Source organism: Ambystoma mexicanum, chromosome 1q (assembly GCF_040938575.1).
Source record: "Ambystoma mexicanum isolate Mex_15411 chromosome 1q, UKY_AmexF1_1, whole genome shotgun sequence".
In the NCBI taxonomy this organism is placed as follows: domain Eukaryota; kingdom Metazoa; phylum Chordata; class Amphibia; order Caudata; family Ambystomatidae; genus Ambystoma; species Ambystoma mexicanum.
Window position 1 is genome coordinate 1,038,378,353 of NC_090922.1, and position 25,277 is coordinate 1,038,403,629.

At 46.7% G+C, this 25,277-nt stretch overlaps 1 protein-coding gene across 1 annotated transcript in view; it reads left to right on the forward strand.

Moving 5' to 3' along the window:
- GNG5 (G protein subunit gamma 5) overlaps positions 1-25,013 on the forward strand; it is a 90,597-nt gene extending 65,584 nt beyond the window's left edge. The window contains exon 3 of the mRNA XM_069641724.1: positions 24,746-25,013. The gene's annotated coding sequence lies outside the window, so the exon portion shown is untranslated. The remainder of the gene's footprint in view (positions 1-24,745) is intronic.
- Positions 25,014-25,277: the final 264 nt, after the last annotated feature.

Here is a 25,277-nt window from a genome sequence, read left to right on the forward strand (position 1 = left end):
CTCATAAATAAGGTAAAAATACACAACCCTGAACACCAGCACCTCAGTCCCAAAATGTGCATATGGCATTATTCTCCCCCTCTTAAAACTTGTGGATGGAAACAATTGAGAATTTACTGCTTCTTGCATCGACCCAACTCTACTGGTTCACAAGGGTGATTACTTAAACATTTACTTTTGTAATTTCTGGGGTTTAGCAGTTCTAGGGAACCAAAGATAGACAAAGCTATCCACCTTTCCAATGTATCTTGACCAATAGGCCATTGTTTTTTGTGTGCATTGCATTACTTTGGTCTTGGTGGAATTAACCATAAGGGAATGAGAAGCAGATTTCGTAAAGGCATTTAGAAGATGCTGTAAACCAATCTGTATAGTTGAATATCATGAATCTGACCTCGTTATAAATATTGGGATTTTTTTGGTGTGAAGGGCTTCACTTTGGAACCTCACCTGGAATCAGGATCCCATCGGAATACTCAATTTTTCCAACTTCGTCCACAATAGGCCACGATTGACCTCATCAAATGCGGCTAATCAAATGCAGCAAGAAATATTGAATCCTACTTTTTGTACCATGCCTAACTTTGAACAGATTTTAAAATCAATTCATTCAATTATGTACCACGGCCTTACGGAACCCAGTCTATTTCTTAATCCTACCCAATTCCTGCTGCCAAACTTCCGGATGCTCCAACAGCAAGGATGCAAAGATCTTGCTGTTGGCATGGAGCATGGCAATGGGTTGATATTTAGGCTCCAGGCACTTATATTGGCACAATATATGCGGTTGGCCAGGACTTTGGTACTAAAAGGGAGTCTGCCCCAGGCTCAAATGGGGTGCCAGTACCACCTCCCAAGGTGCTGGGTTCCCTTTAAATTTGGATAGTTTATTCGTGCCCACAGCTCGGAAAGAACGGATTTCCACCATGTTCTCTATCCACTAACAATTTCCAACCCTTATCTTGTAGGTCCACACCCTCTGTGTGTCTGTTTCAATAATTCTGGTGTTGCAAATACACCCCTAAAAGGAGACGCCCAATCTTGTTCAGCTACAGGATTCATCTGTTGAGTTGACTGCAGACTTTCCATGTCATTCATCAATCTCCAGAATGCATGCATGTTTTTATTGTGCAAAACAAACATGCATTGCATCCCGTTGTGGCTGTCACATTTCCCTGTAACCAATTTTTATACCCCAGTTTAACGTTGTTGATTTTATACAGATTTCCGGTGAAAACAGCCCACCAAGAGATTTACTCTACTTTTTTTTTTCTTTTTTTTCTCTTCAGAGCCACTTCAGCATCGAAGACATGTAAATGCTTCGTTACCATGTTGCAGTTTCGTGGTTTAACAATAACCAAACTAATCTAGAGCCTCTTCTTTGCAACTTTCACGATTCTCCCCTTTCATAATTCTCGACAGATGAGGTGTTATATTGCCAATCTGGAAGTTGTAGCTGGCAAGTATTTTATTTACCTGGTGCACCGTACCAGCATTCCAGGGCACTGTTCGCTGCAACTTTCAGCCGTAAATCACAGGCAGCAGAGTCCTCCCCACTATGGCTCACTGCGCCAACCTCAAACCTTGCTGACCTGAGACAGTGATCAATACATTCTGTCGGAGTAACCTAAAGCAATTTACATTCTCAGGCTTTTACCCACGTAAATGTATCTGTTGTGAAGGAGGAACCATTAGACAAACTATAATTGCTCTAAATATCTCCTGCAATGCAACCATTCAATGAGGAAAGGTCTAAACCACCCAGACCTTTAGCAACACAAACATGATGTTGCTTTCGTGGTATCCATTCGGGATCGTAGTCCGGCAGTATACTGATGGCGTTAAGTTAACCTGAAAAGATATAATTTGAGCTTCCAAAAATGTAATTCCACTCATTAGCACAAGCCCAAATTTGCTCTACAAAAGATTCCAAATTTACCACTGCCGGGATACATTGAAAATCTGGAAATCCAGGACATAGTCAACCATCCTGACATGGGTTGGGGTGGTCAGGAAAGGTCCCAGTGATTAAAGAGGAGTCCATATTGGCGACTGAAGGAATGGTGAAGTTGGTGCGATGTTGCAATGAAGGAAAGGTGAATTTGGGCGCTGTTGCAATTTTACTAGGGTTGGGGAGATTTTATCATTTTATGCTTAATCCCTTCTACTAGTGTGACCCAGCACATTTTGTTGGTCCTCTTGACTTTTTTTTTTATGCTTTATCATGGTCTCTTTTGAAACTGTTCTGTGTTTTGCCTTTACTATGGAGTCTACATTCCTCCATATATCTTGAGGCATCTGTGCTTAACTTTTGCAGCACACAACTCCTTGTGGGGCAGTGTTGCTGGGAACTCTTTGGGTTCTTCCTTGACCTGAATACTGTTACTTTATACTCTGGGAGATTGGCACACCCCACCATGTGTGAAGTGCCAAGGGGATACCTAGTATCACCCTTCTCTCTGCTCCGGTGACTTTTTTAGTCACAGACCACCTTCTAGTTACGGCTGGTGGCAATGGACGTGTTCTAACAACTATTGTGCCATTTTATACCGCACACTGTATTGAGTCCCGGTTGTGTATAATCGGGTCACCTAAGTACTAACTTGGTGACTCCTTTTTTTTTTGTGCCATTTCTAACATGGTGGGTCTTTGTTTAGCCATCAACCATCCTGGGAAGGGGTGGTCTGTGTTTTGCCTTTGGCGAGAACCCTTGGGTGTCCCCACGTAGGCTTCAGTGTGTCCGGGCAGGCAGGAAGTGGGGGGAGGAACCCTTTGTCTGCCTGAGTACCTGAATACCAGCTACCACTGGGCGTCTGGCTGTCCTGATTCTGTAAACTGCTAAGATTGCTAAGGGGCTTGTGCTGAAACTGAATAAAAGGTGAGGTTCCTGAGGTGAAGGACAAGTCGACCACTAGAAACTGAATTAACTGAAGACCAGAGGCTGGCAGACACTTTACAACACCGTAAGCGACCACTGCTGTCCTGACCTGTTTTTCTATGCGACAGGTGAGCTCCGAAGAGGAATCCTCCTTCCCTTTGGCTGGTGGAACCAACCATCCCTGAGACGAACTACAATCTGTGCCATTGTAACTACATACAATTACTGTATATCTTTGTCTGTGCGCGGTATTACCGATAACACAATGGAGCTTTCATCCGCCTCTTATGATGACCCTAACTGCTCTACCACTCACGGGGGACCTTTATACCATTGGGCTGGTTTTATGAAGTCTTACCTCAAGTGAACGTACACTCCCCACATCTAGCGTAGTTAATGAGAATGGGATATGTTACTTTTAGTGTTACCTTGTGTTTAAGTTGATACATTTCGATGTGCATGCTGTAGAGCAGTCCCTCAACGCTCACACCAGAGAAAATGCAACCCACGAGGGAAAAAGCCCAGCACACCTCTTGCAAGGAGAACAAAGTTCATTCTCCTAAGTCATACGTGATGGGGCGCTCTGCTACCACGGAGCGCTCGAACTAAAAGCAACCTGGACAGCAGCTTATAAAGGCATAAATTGTCAAAATGACATACATCAGTGCTGGTTGGAGTGACCCTATACATCAGCTTAGTGACCCTAATCAGCTTGTGATCAGCATATCTTTATCATCTGAACTACTTCTAAAAACTTTTACGAAGCTTCTCCATCTGTACCAGAACTGTGCTGTCCTATCTAAGAACTCTAGACCTATTGACTTTGGCCTGGCCTATTGAATTGAACTCAACCCCTGGTAAATTGAACATTTGCGTTAAAAACAGTGTTTTCTAACCCTTTGTAGAAACCTATGCTTTTTATTTCTATTTAAAGTACTGAAGTGCCATTTGGCTCCTTTTTCAAGGGAGCTCAAACTTTCCCTACAACTAAGTTTTGTAGTATATTTGTGTTTAATATTGAGTTGATTTCTACTAGTGAATGTTTTGTAAATGATGATGTGTAAATAAATGTATAGGTATTGTTTACCAAGAAACCCTGAGTGCAAGTGTCTACTTGAACCACTGTGATTGTGATACTTCTGCGTAACTTCTGCTCACATTCCCTCTTGGGATAATCCTGGCTGCTCAGCTTGCTACCAAAAGTGTATGGTACAGACTTATACCAAAGGTTGGTTTTTGCCTACACCTGTAGTCCTAATTGTGTGGTGCTCCCAGAGGGTACTGCATGCAATTCTGCCTAACACCCTCTGACATACTGGCCTGCCGCCGCCTCCAAAAGCAGTATAGACTCTGCATCTTCTCCAAGAAAAGTCTTTATCCAAGCCTGCATTTCTGCTGCATCCACTAACGTGGCCAAACCTTTCAAAGTCTGCAAGGAACTGGCCAATCCTACCGCAGCCTCCTCCACCATTGCACCCACACAGACCCCTTGCTTGGTCTTGACTGCACACTTCACCTCAAAAACGCAGGTTATCCTAGCCTCTCACCACTCTGCACCAACCTCTTAAACTGCTATTGGCCAACTCCCCCTTTTCCCTTTTTAGTCTCTTCGCTCCTCTGTTGCACTTGTTGTCATTAGACATGCCCAGTCTATGAAAGCCTCTTCCACAGGTGGACCCATGTCCCTCAAACAATCAAGGACAACATTGGCTCTTGCTACAGCCCTGGCCGACCTCTGCACCCTATCCTTCGCCACTGGAGTTTCCCCACTGCACTTAAGCACTCCCTTGTGCATCCTCTCCTCAAAAAACCTGCCGACCCTTCCATTCCGGCAAACTTATCGCCCGATCTCTATCACTCCTTTCCTGGGAAAACTCCTGGAGAAGTTGGCTATTTCTCAGCTTACTGTTCACACTGAATCTGCTGCTTGCTTCCATGACCACCAATCTGGCTTCAGAGCATCCAGAGGCACGGAAACTGCTCTTCTGAACACCCATGAAGATCTGCTCGCAAAACTTGACTCTAACTCTCCCTCTATCCTCATTCTACTCGACCTGGCCTCTGCCTTCGACACAGTGAACCACAACACCCTGATCGCACTTCTCTGTGATACCCTGGGCATCACTGATCGGCCCCTTGCTTGGCAAACCACCTTTCTCTCTGACCACCCATCCCAGGTGGAATGGGAGTCTTTTTGCTCCCCCATCACCCTCTACATGCAGTGTCGCCCAGGGATCTAACTTATCCCCCCCTGGTTTTTAAATGACTACATGAACCCCCTGTCCCACATGATAGCCACCTTCACCTCCAACATTCGGTGGTACGCAGATGACGTGCAGCTCTCCTTTAGGCTACCCGTGGCTTCTTCCTCACTCACACCTGACTGTCCGCAATTCAGTCGTGATGTGCCGCAAACATCCTCTGCCTCAAAACCAGTAAGACGGATTGTCCTCAAGACCCCTGGTCGCACTTTCCCTCTTACTTTGGCCAGTCTCCTTTGGCAGAAAATCGGTGGGTCATCTTCGACTCTACTCTCTCCTTCTGGTCAGACATCTCTAAAATGTCTGACTACCAATTGCACCTCAGAGGTATTCTACCTTTTCTCACATTCCCCCCAGAGGCTCACCGTCTCAAGAGCACTTGTCCTATCTAGACTGGACTATTGCAACAGCCTGTCTCAACATTCCCTCTTCTACCCTCCGTCCTTGCCAACTCTTCCAGGACAGAACCGCAAAACCTATCCTAGGCCTCAAGCCCAGGCACCGCATCTCTCAGCGCTGAACTGACTTCACTGGCTCCCCCTGGCTGCAAGGATTAAGTTCAACACCCTTTGTATTGTCCACAAGGCTTTCTAGCGCCTGGGCCCACTCAATCTGCAATGCTCTCTTCCTAAATACTCTCCATTCTGAGCCCTCTGCTCTTCTTTCTACAACTCTCTGTGGGTGAGTCACTTCTCCAACAGAGGTAGTGTCTTTATCCACTGCAGGTGCCTCCCTCTAGAACAGCCTCCCTGCCTCTGTCTTGAGCCTGATCTCCTTTAGTTCTGGAACACCTCAAGACATTCCTCTTCAACGCCTCCTTCTCTCCCTCTCCCCTGCGAACCACCTCTCTGCTCTCCCGCCTCTGCTCAGTTTCGCTGACAAGCTGCTTGGTGTACCATCAGAGCCTCACAGGTCCCTAGCTTCCTTGCCAGTCTGCTGTACATGTCCCTGTGCCTTGCGCTTGCCGCAACACTACTGCAAGTTACGACCCATGAAAGTGGTATCTCTCTGCATTTAACCATGTTCTGACAGGACTGGGCACAATTGATCCCTAATCCCCCCCGCCCTTGCTCTGTGCACCTGAATGATCTGAATGTACTATGCCTAGTAAGATAGCTTGTCTTGTCTTCCATATGTCTCCCACTACCATGCATTGTTGCGCTTTGAAACACTTGTGTATAAGCACATAATCAATCCCGCCCCAGGTGTACCATGCTCCCACATTCACACTTATGTCTAGGCCCTGTGTCAGGGCCTACTGTGCTGGCTGCAGCACAGCACCAGGCCTTAAGATGGCTTTTTTCCAAGATGCCATTTTGTCTAATGCAATCTAAATCCACTCTTGCTATATCCTACCCCTAAATGCAACCCCCTCTCAACGGATGCCTTGCCCCTATATGCTCTTCAAAACCTTTTGGGGGGAGGGGGTGGGGAGGCCTGGTATGACCCCCCCCCCCCCCAAGAGGTTCCTAACATTCCCCCTTTTGTTAATCCCATATTAATAAACTGCCCCATGAGCATCTTTCTGCTTTTAAATAGGGTGGGGACCCTTCCTTGGTACCCATGCTTTGCAGAATTCACAAACGTTCCCCTGCCTGTGCATATTGCTACCAGGAGCAGGTCATGTGTATATACATCCCCCCCCTCCCCATCTCCAGCTAGATCTACCCAGTGCTCTGTAAAGTTCTCGGTATCGGGTGGGGTAGTGGTAATTGTACCCAGATGGTGAAGGCATTGCTCTATAAGAACCTTGCCGGGCCTATTGGGGTTGTCTGTGTGCATCTCACTGTCATTTGTGCCACAAGGTGCCCCATGTACCCCAATTGAAAAGGTCTTTGTGCTACTAGGCACAGCTTTATTACAGCACCTGTCCCAGCTGGCATGTGCAGAAGGTCACCAACACACACACTATTACTGCTAACAGCAGTTTCACAATCGCCCCATCCACGACAGTGCCCACGAGAAGATTGCTAAACCACTCATTGTTTTGAATTCCAGCTTCTGTTTGCATGTCAGTACGGAGGGTGTGAAGGGCCCCTATTATGCTCGTAAGGGCATGTCTGCATCGTTTGGCGGCACATAGGTACCGAAAGAATCACCAATCTTCCGGCAAACCCCTCCTTTCATGGCAGTGAGGAGGTCTGGCACTTAATGGTTCTGCAATGCTGTCGGCCAGACCACTTGCATCGCTGCCTTGATTGAGGCCTTGCTCATAGTCATTGGCCAGTTGTATCACTTCCAGCACACGATCTGGAGTTATTTGACGTTGGCGGCTGTTTGCACTCCTGCTAGCAACAATGAGGCAAAAAAAATCTTTGCTGTGCACTCTATTGGTCCAGTATTTCTTTGAGCAGCTGTGAGGAATCTTGGTCCAAATAGTTGGACCTGGTAATTCTCTGTAGTCCTTTTTCTGGCAGGATACAGAATATAAGCCATTGTGGCAGTTCTGTGATCAGTGCATCTGCCACTGGTGCTGGTGTCTGGGCCGCCTAGCCACCCGGTCCCACTATAAAGTTATTTTCAGGAACCCCTAAAAGCGCAAATAGGCCAGCAAACGGGTTGAACACCTGCTGGCCACACACCCAGTAGTTATCCATCATGGCTGTTGTCCCTTTATTGAGATCTGGGATGTATGTCTTATTGTACCTGTTGTTGACCCCCACAAAGACGCTTCCTTCATTTTGAAAGTTATATTCCTCCTATTTTTGCACCTGCATTGGTTTCTCCATTGCTTCAATCCACATGTGTTTTGCTGCATGCTCATTCCAGCACTCTGCACACTGTATTCACTTTCTCGATCACTTCTCCGATTCTCACTAGGCGTCTTGCCATGTAACTCCTTGTTTCTTGCCATCTATTTGCCACAAACCACCCTTCAAGTTCAGTTAAGATCTAAACACTGTGGGCTTACTACAACTTGTCAAGGTCCATCATTACAAGTTGTATGCTCTGTGCTTTGTAAGTGCTTTGCAGCCTGCATAATGTATGATGGACCATGTGGAATGTCTTGTGGCATTAATACAATGGGTCCCCGATCACTAACAGCTGCCATTAATCTTCTTTTTGCCCACTGAGCACATGTCTGTGTTCAAAGTATTACTTAATTCTGGATGGTGCACATCTTCTAAAACGTCTGTGTCCAATCCCCTATATTCATCATTCTTGGGTGGCCTTAGTTTTTTAAACTTTTTAAAATATTACCATGTGACATATTCAACTCTGCAGTAATATTGCAGAATAAAAAAGGGGAAAAAAGTTACATAACAATTGCAGTAAACCTGTTAATTTGTGTTCTGGTGTCATTAATAAAAATAGGTGTATTTACATTTCCGCCATATGCTGCATCTATATTACTCTTGTTAGCATATAAACGGGACCGTTCTGTTGAAAAATCGGCATGGACAATATTGGTACTGTTAACGTTCCCTTGTTCGCCCCCCACTTTTCGATTTTTTTTTTTTAAATGTTTTTTTTTAATCTATCTCCCAAATAAATACCTAAAATAAACATTGATGATGCAAAAAGTCCAGCAACACAATGTATGACGCACATAAATTGTGGGGGGGATGGGAATGCATCTACAATATGCTTGTCATTTAAACGCCTGTTTTTGATCTCTGCCAAAGAAATACACACACACACCTTTTTTTTTTTTACTAAAGAGAAAGCTAGAGATGGAAAGATAGTGAGAGATAAGAGATGGAAAGATAGACATGCATAATGTGCTTGGCAGCGTTGACTTTTGGTGTGTGTATATAAAAAAAACACAAACTAAGATCGAAAAAGGGGAAAAAGCTGAACCTTAATGAACAACTCTTATCAATATATAAAACAGTGGAATCCAACAGTTCAGTCAGTGCACATCTTCTGGAATCTACTCTTATCTGTGCGGGGAGCGTGGCATTCGGTGCCTTTCGGACATGATGCACCCCATACTGCAGCTCCCTTTTACAGCCAGGGGAGTGGCTTAGACTACAATGTTTGGACCGTTGTACTTAGGCTCGCTCTACCGATGGACAAAGTTCCTAACCTAAACCTGATCCTCGGGGTAACTGAAGTAGTGGTGATGTCACTGAGGTAGTTGCAGTGCCGGTGGTGTCTTCGGATTGAGGATGTGTAGTCTGTTGGGAAATGCATTTTATGGCTTTGGTTAAAGCAGATATTTATGCCCTAAACTCGTCTCCCAGAACTGACGCAGCCCTGTGACCCTCCAATGCTTTCCTTATGGGAGTTAAGGGCATATGCATGCACTGTCCTCTTGCAGGGATAAATGATCCTTACATGGCTGCATGCTTAAGCTAAACAGTGCCAAAGGCAAGCAGTGCACCCAGTTCTGCAGTGTGGTGCATAGCTTTGATTTCCCTTTTTTAGCAGGCCGCTGACCCGTTCTACTAGTCCGTTGGCCTGGGAGTGGTAAACTGTGCCCACTGATGCTGAATGCCAAGTAATGCTGTTAGATCTTTCATCAGCACATTAGTCTGTGCCAATGGGCAACATACACATTGAACAATAACCTGACACGCTTCGCCAGAGACTGGGGAGGTGCTGTCCTTTAAGGAAGACTTTCGAGCCCAGTGGTGTCACCAGCACCTGAAACTGGTGATATACCAGACCGCTCTAGTACTGGGGCAGTGCAGATAGCTTCCTTCAGATCATTGAAACTCTAGCATTTCTTCTGTCCATACAATATTTGGCTTTTGTGCTTGCAATAGAGGCCTGTTGTATATGAGAGTTTATTTAAGTAGCGCCTATACACTGTTTCAAAGTGCTTTAAGGCAAGGGAGGGAACAAGGGAAAATACAATGACATTCTTACAGGCCATGAACAGTAAGGATGTCAAATTAACTAGGCCTGATGACATTTCAGATAGTGCAAGAGCTAAGACCTAGATAAGGAAGGGAGGGGGCAGAGTGGGAAGGACATGGAAACAAACGGGTGACTACTGTACTAGGCCTGATGACAATTCTGGCAGAACCAGAGAAAAACAAGGTGAGGGAGAGGGGTGCAGAAAGGGAGGAGAGGAACAAAGCAAGCAACTATCATACTAGGCCTGACGACATTTAGGATGGTGCTGGAGGGGGGGTGGATGGGGAGGGAAAAACCAGTAAAGGGAGGGAGGAGGAGACAGGCTAGGTTGCTATCGTACTAGGTCCAGGGAAAATTCTGATAGAGTAAGTGCATAGAAGAAAGTAAGGGGAAGAGATGGGAAAAGGGAGAAGGGAAAGGACGAGAGAACAGAGTTAGCAGTCAAGAGTGGAGAAGCAAGAGGGGAGAGTGAATACAATTGCAGAAGTCAGTAGTAACACAATGTTGCAAGCCAGGATACAAGATGGGCCACCATGAGTACAAGATGCAAAGGAAGTCAAGCATGAGTGTTGAGAAATGGTGACGCACCGTGAATCAAAGTCCATAAAAGTAAAATTCAGCATTGGCCACAAGACGGTGATGGTGAAACCAGAATGTATCAGGACAGACTTGTGCAGAAGTAGGTTTGAGGGTGGAGCAGGGTAGAAGAATCAAGCAAAACGGGCAACACCTGTGTGCGAGAATGGTGGGGGAACAAGGGAACATCAGGAGGGGGATCAGAGGGGGAGTGATGGCCTGTGAGGACGGCCTTTGGGGACAAAAGGAGTAACACATGTTGGTTCATGCTTACCTGCTGTCTGCGCAGGGGGTCGGGCCCTTGGTCCACCTGGTCCAAACAGGAATTGCCATTTTCTTTGTCTGCCCTTTGCTTCGGACACCGGGCCAGATGCCCTTGATCTAATAAGAGCAGGAAGGAAGAGGCCGGGCTAAGAAGGTGGGTGGTGCTTAGGCCAGGTGGCCTAGATCCACTTGCACCTGCTCCCCATCTGCAAAGGAAAAGGGGCTGGAGGGCTCCTTAAGTAGGGAAAAAGAGCAGCAGGCAGGAAGGCATCAGGTGGGCGGGGCTTGCTAAGTGGTGCACCAGGTGGGCGAGGCTTAGGCCAGGTGACCTAGATCCACTTGCACCTGCTCCCCATCTGTATGCTGCGTAACATAGAATCCATGCCCTGCAGTAATTGCACAGCCCCAGGTACTGCAGTGTCCTTGCATGATCCTTTTCCCATTAACCAATAGCAATTGTCTCGATACTATACTTCTAGACCGCAGTGGTGTTTGGCCCTGTCCATGTTGTACCCCTTCTACACTGGTAGCTGCAAGGGGGTGATCAAGTCACTTCTGCACTATTTCTCGCTGCCGCTGCGCACCAGTGAATTGTCCACAAACTGGATAATGGTACTGGGCACGTGAATATTCCCTGTCTGCCTGTATATTCTAATAGAGGCTGGGGGACTCGGTACCCTTGTGGCATTCTTGTGTGTGCAGAGCGCATTCAGCCATGCGTACAGTGAGATGAGCGTCTGGGTGCAGGAGGATCGGGAAGAAACCATTCTTCAAATCCACCACTGTGAAATGTCACATGTTTTGGGTATGCTGCACAAAATGGTCACAGGGTTAGGAACTACAGGACATTCTGCCTGTACTATTTCGCTTAGAGGACAGAGATCCTGAATCATTCTCCATCTCACCTTTTTGCTTTTTTTATCGGGTAGATCGCTGTTTCATGGGGAGGTGGAAGACCAATGATTCCCTGACTAAGTAACGCAGTAATGGTGTCACTAATTTGTGTATTTGTGGTAACCTTGCTCCTCGCTTGAGGGTTATTCTCAGTGGGATAACTCCTTGCAAAATCCCCACATCATGGGTGCTGGTTGTCCACTTGCGCTCAGGGACCTGTTCTAGTGAATTTGGGTGGGGCAACAAAGGCCAACAAATAATATTGCACCATGATTTCAAAAGGGATGTAAATGGCCAACATGATTTCTCCATCACCCCCGGTATTCAAACAGCTTTATCTGTAACCTCCCTGAGAGGCACAGTAGTTTCGTTACAGAACCCTGTGCGCCGCTCGCACCAATCTGAATCTGCTCCAATGACGACCATTCTCTTTGCCACCAGACTCTGTAAATCCAATGACCGTATCGTCCCTTCCACAAACTCTGGGGTTGAAACTGGCCTGAAAATGTAATCCCATGGCACCCGCCAACATGCTCGGCCACTGTGTCAAGCAAAACTGATCCTGTAAACAACTGTGCCATTCAGGACCTTCTTTGCTGAGGCTTTGGGCCCTCTGTATGTTTGGTGCTTTCGGGCTGTTTGCATCTGTGCGCTAGGCGGGAATGGCAACTGTGCTTGTGGGCTCTCAGAGGAAGCTGTGTATGCCTGCTGTATTTCGCATGGGATGGACTTGGCCATTGGGGGTGGGAATTGAATTGGTGGTGGTTGTGACCTGGGCCTTGCAGGGGCGTATGGATTGTAACCGGCCCCCATTCTGCTACTACACTCCCTGGCAAAGTGGCCCCACTTCCTGCATGCCCAACATTGCACTGGTCTTAGCCCCTCTCTCGGCCCCATACCTCTGAAGCCCCCTTGCAACCCTCCTCGTACCTGCTGCTGACCTTGATAACATTTGGGATGCTGTTTCTGCGGGCAGCTGCCCACTGCCCTTGACCCCTACGGGCCAAAACGCTGCTATCCTTGAATCCATATGTGCTACCTGCTCTGCAGTCGATCTGTGTTACTGCCCCATTCAACCGCTATTTTAGCCAGTTTCTTTTGTACCAGTTTTACTTCCTCGGCCTGCAGCCCCTGTACGGTTTCTTTTTCCCTCTTTAATCTCAACAGTGGTGCATGATCCCCACTATATTTTCGAGTGACTTTTGTACCTCTTTGGGCAATCCCCTTTTGGTGATAAAATAGAACAGAGGAACCGATTGGTCCCCAGTCTCCGCTCGCCCCAGCTCTCTCTCCTGCACTTTAATGCGCAGGGGTTTGGTCACCCCCCCCATGGTGTATTGCATGATTGTAGGTCCAGTGTGTTTGGTTTTGTTCGCCACAAGGCCATACCACACCTGTGCCCTGATTGTTAAAGGCGCCCCATCATGTGCATCACCCAATTTTACTCCTGGTTATCCACCCTTCACCCACATATCCACAGCCTCATCTCCCATAATGGCCCCAAGCAAACCTTTCATGCCCCCCTGTTACCCTCACCTGGTCTCTGCGGAGGCGTTGGGGCACGGTTGCAGCCCTCCCTGAACTTGAATCTCCCCCCCTTCTTTCAGGCCTCTCCCTCAGTAGAAAATCTGTGAGCGGTGGTACGTGGTGATGCTGCTCCTGCGTGGAGATAAGTGAGTGTGCCAATCTGTGATTGTTGTACCTCTCCCTCCTTCACCCCAAAGTTCGGTTTCTGTAAGCATACGCTGGCTCATAAAGCTCACCTGTGAATTATGGAAGATGAGCTCTCCGGCCTGCTACTTTTGACAGGGTTGCATCGAATGGGATCTAGTTCCTTCACTGATCCCCCGATGAGGATTAGTCCAGTCCAGCTGCGACTATGCTTATGATTGGTAAATCTTTCTTGAGCTCTTGTGGTGATGTTCGTTCAGTTAAATGTCTTTTATATGTTCCTATTTATGCCTGCAATAACGACTCTTCTGTTTTCTTCCCTTAAATGGAAATGCGGCCTCAACACAGCTGTGAGACTCGAGACGCGGCTGGATGGAAGATGGATGCTACCGCAATGTTTGACAGCAGGTAAGTGATGGTTTAAGGAAACGCGTGTCTAACCTTGTCTGTTTTTCCTTGCAGGCGCTGCTGTCGATGGCGCGTGTAGTGCTGCAGTGCCAAGATGAAGAGATGTACAGGTAACAGTTCCCCCCCCAGTCGGTAAGTATGCTGGCAGGAACCAGGATGTCCAGGAAGCAGGATCTTTAAAGGTAAGTCTGACCTCAGGCGACAGTGAGCGTTATGCTGCTTGCAAGTGCAGAATAACGCGAAGCGTCTGTCTCGAGGATCGGGGCAGCTTATATAGCTGAGATCGTGGGCACGCCCATTAGGGCCGGCTTACCAGTCACACCATGCCACTCCTAGAGAGTGAGCATGTGCAAAGGCAATCCACTAGCAGCCACATCCAAGAATACACTTGGGGTTGCTTAATCGATCGAATGTTCAAGGTTAATGCATCCTGCTAATGGATGGAATGTTTAAGGTTAATGCATCTGAAGTGCTATGTCCATAATAAAAGCTTTTTGGTGTTAAATGGATGTTCTTGTTTACTTTTGTTCATGAGCCTGGCGCCAAAGACCCCAGGACAGTGTCCACCCAGTCCTCCAGGTCTCCTGTGCATGCGACCCCAGCATGCCTGTGCCCCTGACTTCATGACCATGATACCCCCACTGCTAATGGGATCCCTGCAATGTGCTTCTCAAAGTCCTATATCCATTTCCCAGCCCCTGAAGTAAGGGGCTGGAGTGATTTTTATTAAATGCTTATCCATCTGGGCCCACGGCACATACTTCACTGTCCTGGGACCTTTATGTAGCAGCAGCAGCAGCTGTGTGCCTAGTCCTATCCTTATTTTCCACTTCTCACTTCCTATTTTCCAAGCAACTGCTGAAACCTGCTCCTCACATGTTGAGGCCACAAACTCTCCAAACGTGGAGTAGTTTCTGGTGCTTCCTATACATCCAACTCATCCATGGTGTCCTGTTCTCTAACAACTCCGGCTTGCATGTCTGACCTCGCTGTCCATATCATACTTTCGACTCCCCGATCTTTTCCCCTTCTTGGTGTATACATCTTTTATGGCGGTGGTGAATAAAATAGCTCTGGCCCTCCATTCATCCAGCCCGCACCCTGGCTTGTTTTCCGCTTCTCTAAGAGAGCTCCACCTTGCCAACCCCGCTTGTGCCGCCTCTAACGCAGTCTCTAACTCCTTCTGGGGCTTGGTATATCCCTGTGACACTGCATCAAGTGGTGCTGTGGCGGCCATGGGGACATAAATTGGGTTTGTGTATCCTGTTGATGAGGGGGGGTGGTGGTGGCAAGTGGGTAGATCCCACCCCCCAAAGCCAAGTATTGGTCTGCTACCCTGGGTGCTGTGTTGAACTGTACTTGGGGTGGGGCTGTCACCAGTCTGGGGCCTGTTTTCATCATTATCCTACCATTCTCCACAATTCTAATAGCGTGTTCCCTCAGAAGCTTTTTACCTTTTTATATTTGGCTGTTTGGAAGACCTATGGTCCAGTATCCCTTTGTCATTGGTACCTTGCTCTTTCCATGGGGGGGCGGTGCATCCCTCCCTGTTTCTGCCAACCACTGTTTGTGGTACGTCTCAATTTTGTCCCTGTACAATGGCAACGTACTATAAATGTACTCAACGGAGACATTGCCCCATATAAAAAAACGTTACGTGCAATGCCTTTTTACGTTTGTGTGCACAAATTGTTGCAATGTCACTACCAGTTCTGTCAGTTGCCCCCCTATTTCCACTCCTGCCCCTACACATGCTCTGACTCCACACTCCTGCTGCTTCTGCAGGCCCTCCCTCAAACTCCTCAGATCACACAAACCATATTCAATACATTAAAACAAGCACTACATTTCATTCCCCAACCCGAGATATATTGGGCACAGGAATCCTAGCTCTCCAATTATACAGAGCTCCTACTTGTATATCCTCTTATAACACATGAATTAGTTAGGAAAGTATACCACACTTCTAATTCTCTCTTCATATACTTATAACAAAAAAACCCTTCTACAATATAAAACCTAAACCCATAAAACCTTGCCACATGGCCGTCTCCCACTACTCTGCTCAATCGCACACCACCTTGCTATTAGCCCATAACCCCTGTGCACTTCACTCAACAATTTCCCCCACCCTCTTGTTTCACCCGAGAGGTATACTTAAATCTGCACGTTCACCAGAGCTGCTACGCCACATGGTCTCCAGTAACAGCCTGTGCCTTCCTAGGAGCTGCGCCTTGCTAGAGTTCTGTTAAAAAATAAAAATAAAAAAGGCTCCTGTAGCGCACTGCTGGTTGCACGCTCGGGGAACTGTCACTGCCGGTGGGCGTGGCACCTCCAGATATGCAGCCTGGTAGCCCCCCTCCCGCCTTGTGCGAAATAAATCTTGGACCATGTTGGGTCATAAAAAATGTAGTAGCCCCTCAACGTTCACACCAGAGAAATTGCAACCCACTAGGGGAGAACGCCCAGCACACCTCTTGCAAGGAGAACAATGTTTATTCTCTGTGAAGTAAGAGATAACCAAGAACTCTGCCACAGAGCGCTCTAACTAAACCAACCTGGACAGCAGCTTATGAAGTCAAAAAGCGTCACAATGACTTGAATCATAAATGGTACAAATCCACAGAGCTGGTTCGAGTGACCCTATAAACGGGCATCCTGCTCCAAAGGGGATGCCTTGTCATTGGGCCCAGCTTTCCTGTTCATTTTCCACGTAGGGCCCTTCAGGTGTCGGGCTGGGTAATTTACCAATTAGAGAATTCACTACCTGCCCTAGCTGTGGTCTAATGGGCACCTGGTACTGCAGACATGGACGCAAAGGCTACACTCGAGGTTGCCTTCTCAGCAAACCCCAGCTGGATACCAGACACTTCAGCACCATTCCAAGTCTTCCCACCCTTCCCAATCCTTCCCTGGCAACACACATCACAGGGTCCTCGAACGTTCTACTGTGGTTTGTTCTGAACTCTTCAAAGTCTGCAAGGAACTGGCCAATCCTATTGCAGCCTCTTCCTCTACTGCACCCACCCCAAGCCCCTTTGTTCATCCCTGGCTGCTCATTTCACTGGCAAAACACAGGACATAATGTCCTCTCTCACCTTTGCCTACACTTGTAGGCCCCCTGCCATGCCTGAGGTCTCTAGTCCAGTCCATGAAAGCCTCCTCCAAACACGTTGATCCATGTCCTCCTAAAACCATTAAGGGCAATATGGATTCTCTTGCTGTAGCCTTGGCCGACCTCTGCAACCTTTCTTTCGCCAATGGAGTTTCCCCGTTTATCTCGAGCACTCTCTTGTGCACCCTCTACTAAAAACAATTGCTGACCCGTCTATCCCGGCCAACGATCACCGAATCTCTCACTCTTTACTGGGAAGACTCCTGGAGAAATTAACTGTTACCCTCTACACTGAATCTGTTTGTCTCCATGACCATTAGTATGGCTTTAGAGCATCCAGAGGCACAAACTGCTTTTCTGAACACCTGTGAAATCTTGTCTCTAACTCTCCTTCTGTCCTCATTCTTCATTAAACCACAACATCCTGATCTCCCGTCTCCGCCTCCTCCACCATTGCACCCACCCAGGCCCATTGCTCGGACTTGACTGCACACTTCACCTCAAACACAGGATATCCTATCCTTGCTTCCTCACTGCTTCTTGCACCAATATTTTAAATACCCTTGGCAACCACCCACCCCCCTTTTCCCTTTCGTCTCCCTTCTCTCTCCCCTGTTGCACTTGTTGATATCACTAGAGCATCATAACTAGATGCCCTGGGCATCGGACTGGCCCTGGCGTGGCTTCCCTCCTTTCTTCCTGACCGTCCTTCCCACGTGGAACTTGGGTCCTTTCTCTCCTCTACTTGTGGTGTCCCCCAGGGATCTAACCTATCCCCTTATTTCTTTAATGTCTACACGGCCCCTCTGTCCCACAGGATCTCTACCTTCACCTCTAACTTTCAGTGTTATGCGGATGACACGCAGCTCTTTCAGGCTACCCTCAGCATCTTCCTCCTTCGCGCTCATTCCTGGCTGTCCACAATTCAGTTTTGATGTGCTGCTAACGATCTCTGCCTCAATGCAAGTAAGACAGCGATCGTACTCTGGGACCCCTGCTTCCACTTTCCCAATTTCTCACTGGCAACCTCCCTTCGCCCTGCGCCCCCACCTGCTAGTGAGGCAAGAAATCTGCAGCTAATTTTTGACTCCACACTCTCCTTCTCTTCACATCTCAGACAGTTCCAAAAAGTCCCACTACCAGCTGCACGTCCTCTAAGGTATTCTACCTTTTCTCACTTCCCCCAGAGGCTCACTGTCTCCAGAGCCCTGGTTCTCTCTAGGCTGGATTACTGCAGCACCCTCTTTCTCAATCTTCCTACGTCTACTCTCAGTCCGCTACAACTCATCCAGAACAGAATCCCAAGACTTATCCTTGGCTTCAAGCCCAGGGGCCTCATCTTTCTGGCGCTGAAATCCTTCCACTAGTTTCCTGTTGCTGCTAGGATAAATTCAAGACCCTCTGCATAGTCCACAAGGCTCTCTGTGGCCTGGGGGCCGCAATATCTACAATGCTCTTCCTAAATACACTCATAGAGCCTTCTGCTTGTCCTCCAACTATTTGCGGGTGAGCTGTTTTTGCAAGTAGAGATTTGGGTGTGGGGTAGATCTTTATCCTCTGCAGCTTCCCTGCCTCTCTCCGCCTTGAACCAGAGCTCCATAAATTCAGGAAACTCGCTAAGACCTTCCTCCTATCTCCCTCTCCCCTGCTAAACCTCCATTCTCTCCTGCCTCACTCCTCCCATCTCTTCCTTAAATCTGTTCAGCTTGCTGACTGGTAGCTTGGCTCACTTCCAGACCCTCACAGGCCCCAAGCTCCATGCCAGTCTTTGCACTGGCCTCCGGGCCTCTGCACTATGTTCAACACTACTGCACTTTCAGCATACGTTCTATGAGAAGGGTAACCTCTGTGCTTAATCCAGGGCCCTGCTGGACTGGGTGCACTTGTTCCCCCCCCCACCTACTCCCTTGCACTTCTGTCTGTACACTTGCATGACTTGAATTTACTAGGCCTAGTACGTCTTGCGCCCCCCCCCCTTTCTCTCCCCCTCCCTTATCTGGGTGCACCTACCTGAAATGCTGTCAGGCCTAGTACGATAGCTACTTTTTTGTTAGATCATTTGAAAACCTCAAGGCCTAATCACTTGCTCCCTTCCTTCCTTGAAGCTCTTTAAGCACTTCAACTGTGTATAAGCTAAGCGCTGTACAAATTTACAATTACAGATGTGTGGTCAAGCAGTTTTATGGCCTGGGGTCCAGGGCTGGCTGCCCCTGTCCCAAGACCCTAACATTCCAAGACCCTAACATTCCAGAGCATCTGCAATTTTGAGGTTTATGAATCTGTGAGCTTGGCATGTTTCACTCCCATCCCAGTTGTATCCTGCTCCCACATTCGCACACGTATCTCTATGCCATTTGCCAGGGCCTTCTGTCCTGGCTGCAGGGAAACATCAGGCCTCGATTTAAAGATGGCTATTTTCAAAGATGGCGTTTTGTTTCTAATGCAATCGAAGTCCACTCTTGCTATAGGCTACCACTAAATGCAACCCCTCTCAACGCCTCCCCTCTCACGCTCTTGAAGCATCTACCTGAGTCTTGGGCCTTCGCCGCATTCAAAACCTCTTGGACTATTGCCCCCGCTTCCCAGCAATGCACGCAGCAAGATGAACGTCGATCGCTGATGAAATATAAATACAATTTGGGTATGGTGTGCCCCAAAGCCCCTAGAAGCTGGTCATCGAGGAGCTTCCTATTGTGGATGCGAGAAAGGGAATTTGTAATGGACAAACCACTGTGAAGAGGAAGCTGTAGTTTTAAACATGCATGCACTGACATACAGACATGGATCTCAAGAAGTTTGGGGTAGATAGGAATGTTCAAATCTGTACGCCGTATGCTTTTTCATAGTTTGGCCAGACCCTGCAGCCATGGTTTTGTGAGGTGAACTGTGTGACTGGGGAAAACTGGTTTTGCATGGTTGGAGGCCGAGAGAAGGCAAGGAGTAGCCACGACATTATCAGATCGTCAGTTACAGCCATGCTGGGTTTTCATGACTTGGCAGTATTGCAGAAAGGAAATGCAATCTTTTTATGGGGGCTCATTTTGTTATTGTGAATCCGTCCATCTGTTCATGGCTGAGTAATAAACATTGGGTGAAGAGACACCTAAGGGCAGAGTTGACTGATTTATTGTTTTAGATTATTTTCTTAGATTGTGTCCAGAGGCCATGCGTGTTGAATTGGTAGTTTTAAGTGTCCAAGGACGCTAGCAAATGTGGGTGGGTGTGAGTTATCGCCAGTTCAAAGGGAACCAGTTTAATCTTCCCCCTCCCCATATTGTTTGAAGTGTCCTTGCAAACCGTGTGCATCAAGGCTGAATTAGAAGGTCCTAGGCCAGCTGGAACTTGTAATGAATTATATTTGTGTTTAAATGTGAACTGTCATGCACAACCTGCCACACACATCGCAAATGGGGGTGTGCTGTAAATATGGTCCTGGTAGTTGGATAAATGTGACCAATGAGAACCTAGAAATTGATGAGGATTGGTTAAACCTATACAAAACAAATCCTCATGTGGTGGTGGGAGGGGGGGGTAGGGGCGGATGATTTGTAATAAAATGTGGCAGTGTTTTAGCTGTTTGTGTGGTTCCTGGAGACTCTGGTTTCTTTGACTCTACAGTGTCCTCTAGCTCCTCCCTGTTCATTTTACAATAAACTTGGACAAACGTGCATTCGCTTCAGTGGTAGCCTATTTTGGGTTAAGTTGATTCGAGGACTATTTGCCAATACACACCCATCTGACATACATTCAACTACTGACCTTTCCTTGCACGGTCTCACCAAGTTTAAAGACCATTATGGGCACTAAACCATTCATCACTGGGCCCTTCAGCAGCCAGGATTCCTGCAGGGATATCCCACTTTGTGTTTTTTTTTTGTTTAAATTTAACCCAATTTAGGATTAGGTCATAGGTGTTGTGGCCACATGAATTCCAAGACAATAGTTTTAGAAACCGATCCGAGTGCTCTGGGCTTGGGAGAGTGCAGGACTTGCCCATGAGTAGCCGCACACAATACTCCTGTAATCCCTGGGCAATCTTACTTCTGTGGGATTCAACTCCCTCTTTAACAAGGGCCAGACCCCTACCTGGCTCCACAAATCAGAATCTCGTTTGGCAATGGTAAATCAAACCTTTCAGTATTCATTAACATTAGAGTTGTCCCGCTCAAGTTTAGTCAAAACCAAACACTCTTCCTGATTGAACTTCTTTCATCATCAAATCCAGGATACTTTTCAATGATTTCAATCTGTATAAGTCTATTAAATCAACTCTTTCGATATCTCTCGAGGCATTGCCAGTAAATTCGGAATCTCACACGAGCCGCAAGATTCAAATGATTTAAGATGTTTGTCTGGCAACACACTCTTCAGGAACCGCTTATACACCAGCTCTCCTTTGTGTTCTTTAAAGGCACGAACCTCACACATATTACCCTCCTGGCACTATTCTGGGCTTCCATGCCCTTTGAGCCTTTTAGAACAATAGAAACAGATTTTTCGCCTTCTGGTGACCACCCTTTCCCATACACCAGGCATTGTTAAAAATAGGCCTATGATTTATTTTATTTATTTGGGCCACCGCTTGTACCTGCTATCTGGAGACACGTTGCCCCCTCGTTGACTAACTGGAATCTACTTGAAAATGACTAATCTGGGTCCTGTGCAACGTATCTCTACCCCCTGCACTTGTACTGGTTTCTCATTATATTATGCAACATGATGGTATGAACTCACACTGCAGGCCGGCACCTCTGTGTACACAGCCTGGTGCAGTCACAAGCTGCATTATCCGCGAGACAATTCACCCCACCCTCTTGTTGAGATCAACCACTCTTATATCTACACCAATTGGGGCCCGAACAACCGCTTGCTCCAGGATCGCTCCAGGATTTGCTCCAGGAACGCTTTCACACAGGGTTTCTTAAATGAGTTGATAACTTCTTCAAGGCTTGTTATTGTAATTCTGCATTGGCTTACTTTAGATTAGATTTTATTCTTACATTTTCTTTGACACGTTTACCACTTTTTATCTTTAGATTGTTCACCATTGTTTAGAACTCCCATTGGGACTTGCGGCAGGTATGACATCGACCCCCACCAAACAATTAAATTGAATAGTTGACACACAACCTGAGGTATTCACAAAGATACTCGACCCCCCCCCCCCCAAACTCCCCCCTACCCCCCCCTCTCCCCCGTCCTGGCCCAACTGTAATTCTCTGGGGGAGAGAAGGGGGGTGCACTCATTTCTTCCTGGTGAGTCATAGTGGCAGTAACCACTATTCTGACGAATCAGTTGGCTCTGATGTCCTGACAAGTTTCTCTAGTTCATTCTGTAATGCACCCTTGGTGCCGATAGGGATATTCCCAACCTTATGTATAACTACTTTCGCTCCCCTTCTCAATACAATCCTGTGTTTAAACCCCTTGAGTTTCCCAATGCTGTCGTTGAACACTTCTTTGGAGGAAGATTTTTGGGCTGTGACACATAAAACTGGTTATTCTTCTCCGGATATATTTTGAATTGTAAAGTAGCCTGCTCGTCCCAACCCATGAGAGGTGATCCTTTAGGGGCAACGTATAGCTTATAAAATGTCTGTCTCCAAACTTGAGATGCACCCACTTAAATCCTAAGATTTCTATGGGACTCTGACTATACCCTGTGTCTCTTACATGGGAAGGTTTCAAATCATGACTAGATCACCCAATTCATTTTGGTATGTGAAAACATCCACAATGATGTAAGGTGAACCGCTGTCCACCACTTCCAAAGGTGTCTTGTCCACCTCCACTTTGTCACAAGGTTCCTTCTTGGAGGTATTTACTGACAAGATGCATATCGGACCTTCACCTTCTAGGCCTATGATGGTATGGAGGTTGCTGGGTCCACGAATTTCCTCCAGAGCCTTTATGCTACGCGGCTCTTTCGTCTTGGGGTTTTTACACACTCACCATAGTCTCTTACCACACCACATTGATAGCGCTCTGAATTAGCAACTGGACATTCTCTTGTAGTGCCTGGTTCGTCTGCACCTGTAGCATTCCTGTTGAGGATGTCCACCTTGTGCACCCTTGTCGGGAGGATGTCCTTGTCTTGCCGCCGTTCATTCTTCGCTGTGGTGTAAAACCAAAATTCCTTCTCACCAGGGCAACAGCTGCATGGTTACTGTCGGTTGTATCCTCTATCCTCTTCACCTCCAAGCATGCTGTATAACCTTCATGCATTTCTTACCTAGCTTTTTTTTTTGTCTTTGCTATATCAAGTCTGTTCTAGCGTAGGATCTCTAGTCTGCCACAACCAAGTCTGTGGGTCTGCAGTATGTAGCACTAGCTGATCTGACGTGTTCGTCTGCTGTTCAGTGAATTTACAGGAGGCAATGAGACCCCTCAGAGCAGCAATTTAATTGTCCACAGATTCGCCTTTTTGTTTTCTTGCAGCTTAGCTTTGTTGTTAATGGGTCCATGGTCATTCCTGGGTGCTGATAAGCTACAGTGGTGATTTGGTGCAGTGTAAAAGCTTATTCCCATAACAGTGAGATCTAGTAGTACAGGGATATTTCGTATTTTCCTCCAAATTCATTTCCCACATCTGGTGAGTGACTTTTTATGCCTCTCTAATTCTTGCAACCTGGAATATTTGCTGCATTTTTTTGGATCACCTTTTAGAGTGCACTTTTCTTGGCGTGGAAAGGTGATTTTATATTTTGAGGGAGTATTTGGTCTGCCTCACCCATAAAAACAGGAAGGGAGTAGATTTGGAAGCTCAGCAGGTGGCACAATGGATCCCTTGCCTACCAAGATACTTACACGTGGCAGTGGTCTAATATTTGAAGTGCATTAGATTAAATACAAGATAAAACCTTGTTTAGAAACAGTACTTCAGCTATGATGAGCATGTGTAATTAATGGGGGCCCAGTGCCCCTTCCCTTCCCATCATTCATCAAAGTAGCAATCCAAGAATGTTAGTAGGCATGTACCTCCCTTTAAATACCACCAGTAAGCGGTCTCCAAGGCTCCCCCTGCACATGTTGCTATATCCCCGCTCAAGTGCTGAAGTGTGGTAGAGGTATTTGGTTCCTGGCTCCTATCCAGTTCTTATGCTGCACCACTGATAATACATCTGGCATAGTCCTCCGATTGTAGGAGTAGTCGAATAGGAACTTTTGATGCTCTCGAGTTTCAATTAGTCCAGGTCTGTAGTTTATGGCCAACTCCTGTTCTCTGTCCCTCTGGAGAGCTTGCTAAGTATGAAAAGGCACAGTATTATAAATGTTTGTATACACCTTATCCCAGGAAATGGGGACATTTGCCTGCATTTGCAGAGACTAGACAGAATATATTTGATGGAGAGGGTGATCACTCCTTTGAGGCACCCTCCCCAAAAGCGTAGTCAACCTTGAATTGGAGGGCTTGGACAAAGTATTAAGGATGGTTGAGCAAAATAGCATTTAGTCTGCATTACTAGCTGTAGCATGTTGTAATGTTTGATGTGCGCCAGAAGAGATCACTAGATTGCATCAAAACAAGCTGGTCCATCCCATGGGGTGGATGGGGGAGGTGGGCTGGATATCTAAGAAAAGTTTGCATTCAAGTTGGGTTATTCTAGCCTGGGTATGGGCTGGGGTGGATGGCCAGAATTGGTGACAGTGAGCATAATCTTGTTTAGGCCAGGTAGCCCTCTACCCAAATGTCTCCCCTACCTTTGATTGGCTAGGGTTTGTGGCGATCAATGGATTATTTTATTGTTTAGCAGGAGCACTTTTGGCCATCCCTACATTGTTTCATTGTGGGACATGTCTTAACATGTACTTTTGAAATGGTTCTTGTAGCACCACGTTTTACTATACATTTCTTTTTTCCCTGCTCTTTAGATTTGTTTACTAATCTTCATGTCTGCCGAAGTGTGCCGTCACAAATGGTGACTTTCAAGAGGTGACCAGGTTTGGGACCTGTACCGAAGCTCTGCATTGAAATGTGCCAAGTTCAACTAGAAACTTGCTACTATTATCAAACCTTTTTAACATCTACCTCTTTGTCTCACAATGAATTGTGTGCTGTTTCCAATACTGTTTCCTAATTTCTGGAGGAACTGTTTTATACACTGGTAAATGAAGCCACAATAAAATGATGTTGGTTTTATTTGTCTCCTGGAGTGATTTAATGGACTACCCAATTTTCAGTTTTTAAACTTTCATTTGGGCGCCATGTTTTCCCTAAACTTTTCTCCTACTGTACACCAGTCTTTTGTATATTTTTCGGTGTTTGCCATTGGTCACAAACATTTAGGCTTCTGTCTGGTTCATTGTTCGAAATCCTGAACTGATTAAAAAACAATGCCTCTTGTTTTGAGGTTTTGCTGCATGTCTAGTTTTAAAAGATTTTTCAAGTAGTCCCGCCACCATC